A 2,883-nucleotide genomic window follows, 5' to 3' on the forward strand; every position below is an offset into this window, starting at 1 on the left:
TTGTGGTTCCATACAAATTTTAGGATTGTTTGTTCTCACTTTGAGAAGAATGCTGGTACAATTTTGGTTGAGATTGCATTGAATGTGTAGATTGCTTTGGGTAGTTTGACATTTTAACACTATTTATTCTTCTGATCCATGAGCAGGGAATGATTTTCCATTTCTTTGTGTCTTCTTCAATTTCCTTCATAAGTTTTCTGTAGTTTTCATCATAAAGATCTTTTACATCTTTGGTTAGGTTTATTCCTAGGTATTTTATGGTTTTTGTGCACTTGTGAATGGGATCAGTTTCTTGATTTCTCTTCCTGTTGCTTCATTACTGATCTATAAAAATGCAATTGATTTCTGTATGTTGATTTTGTACCTTGTGACTTTGCTGAATTCATGGATCAGATCTAGTATGCTTCTGGTGGAGTCTGTCAGGGGTTCCATGTGGAGTATCATGTCATCTGCGAAAAGTGAAAGTTTGACCTCATCTTTGGTAATTCTGATGCCTTTTATTTCCTTTTTTTGTCTGGTTGCTTATGCTAGGAATTCCAGCACTGCGTTAAACACTGTTTACTTATTTTTGAGAGAGAGACAGAACACACACTGGGAAGGGCCAGGGAGAGAGGGAGTCACAGAATCTGAAGCAGGGTCCAGGCTTTGAGCTGTCAGCAATCAGCCCTATGTGGGTCTCAAACCTGCGAACCATTAGAACATGACCTGAGTCGAATTTGGTCACTTAACCAACTGAGTCACTCAAGGGCCCCACAATGAGTAATTTTTTAGTCCTCTCTAGAAAATGTGATAACTCTAGTTGAGAAGGGATGTTTACTTCCTCCTTTGGTTTATATTGAAAATGTGGAGTTTTTTTAATGAGAAAATTACTGTTAAACAAGATATAATTTACAATCTTCTTTTTTTTTTTTGTTCTAAATCACCTCTGCTGAGAAATATGCAGTACAGGTTACCAGAGAAACCAATTTCTACTAATATTATTGGCGATGTACATATATCCCTTTAAGCTATGATAAAAGCATTGATTTACTGTGGTTAAAGCTTGAGGTTTGAAATGGAAGTACATGGTTATCAATACTCTGCTCCCTGAGGAAAATTGCAGTTAAAATATTTGTGTTACTGATAAATGTCTAACTTTTTTTGTTTTTTGTTTTTTTTTTTATTTTAAATGTCTGTTTATTTTGGGAGAGATAGAGAGTGAGCAGGAGAGGGGCAGAGAGAGAGGGAGACACAGAATCCTAAGCAGGCTCCAGACTATGAGCTGTCAGAGCAGAACCTGACCCCGGGGCTTGAACCCACAAACGAGATCATGACCTGAGCCAAAGTTGGATGCTCAACGAAGTGAGCCACCCAGGCACCCTAGACCTTTTTTTGTTTTGTTTTGTTTTGTTTTAGAGTACAGAGATCATTTTTTAATATGGATTCCTAGGTAACTTGTAATCCATTTCCTTTCACAGTTCACTTCAAACCTTTCCACTTATCATACATTGAACAAACATTTATTGAGCACCAACTATATGTCAGGTTGTTTAGGAAGCTGTGATACCTAAGTGCAGAAAATTGACAGAAATTCTTTTATACTATTTGTGGGAGACAATAACAAACTATAGATTATGTTAGAGGAGATAAATGTTATAGAAAAGTAAAGAACTGGAGCAGGGTGAGGAGGCTAAACGGTGCTGGTAGAAGTTGAAAAACAGCTTGTGATTTTAAAAAGAGGTTCAGAGTACCCCTTTTTTGGACCAAGTGACATTTGAAGGAAGACTTAAAAAGTTAATCAGGTTTACCATATTAACTTCTGGGGAAAGATCATTCCAGCCAGTGACAAGGTCAAGGAATAGCAAAGGCAGGGTATGCTGGAGACGAGGTCAGAGGTGAGTGGCACGGGGTAGGAGACCCTGAAGTAAAGCTTTGGAGGTATTAACAAGGACTTTGTTTTTTCCTCTGAATGAAACAGGACCCATTGGGTTTTAAGCAGGGGATCATGAGCTGACTTGTATTTCAAAAGGATCTCTTCATATATGTAACTATTTTAAGTTATTTAAAAGTTTTCAGATATTGGGGCGCCTGGATGGCTTAGTCGGTTAAGTATCCGACTTTCGCTTAGGTCATGATCTCGCGGTTCGTGGGTTTGAGCCCTGCGTCTGGCTCTGTGCTGACTGCCAGCTCAGAGCCTGGAGGCTGCTTCAGATTCTGTGTCTCCCTCTCTCTCTGACCCTCCCCTGCTCACGCTGTCTCTCTCTCTCTGTCCTAGAAATAAGTAAAACATTAAAAAAATTTTTTTTAAAAGTTTTCAGATATAAAAGGTGGTAGAACACCTGTGTATTCTCTCATTAACAAAGTGTTAAATGCAAATTTTTTGACTATGACAATCAAGACATTAACATTGCTATTAACATCATCTAATCCCTACCCAAAATTCAAATTTTCCATTATTCCCACCAACACCCTTCTAACTAGAGGAACTATATAACTTATCATTCAAACCAGGGCAGTTTTTAAAAAAGTAATATATGGCTTACATATGGTAAAATATACACAAGTACATAGCTTGATGGGTTTTTGCATAGGATAAGCCTGAGGAACTGCCATCCAAAACAAGGTAAGCTCACTTAATGTCAGGTATGATCAGCTTCTGTATGAGTATTTTCTATTCTTTTCGCTAAGAATAGCATTTGTGATTATATTCTACCGGAAAACATACTTTCTATTTGTGTCATTCTTGGTGGTTATGTCTGAATACTTGGTCAAAGTGACATAACCAATTTTTGTGTACATGCCCTACTTTGTAAAATCTACATTTTGAGGCATATGATCAGGTATATTAATTCCAATTCAGTGAATTAGTATTTAAAAAATTTCCCCATCTTCTCCTTAGAGCTG

This window comes from Crocuta crocuta, unplaced genomic scaffold, assembly GCF_008692635.1.
Source record: "Crocuta crocuta isolate KB4526 unplaced genomic scaffold, BGI_CrCroc_1.0 scaffold26, whole genome shotgun sequence".
Classification (NCBI taxonomy): Eukaryota; Metazoa; Chordata; class Mammalia; order Carnivora; family Hyaenidae; genus Crocuta; species Crocuta crocuta.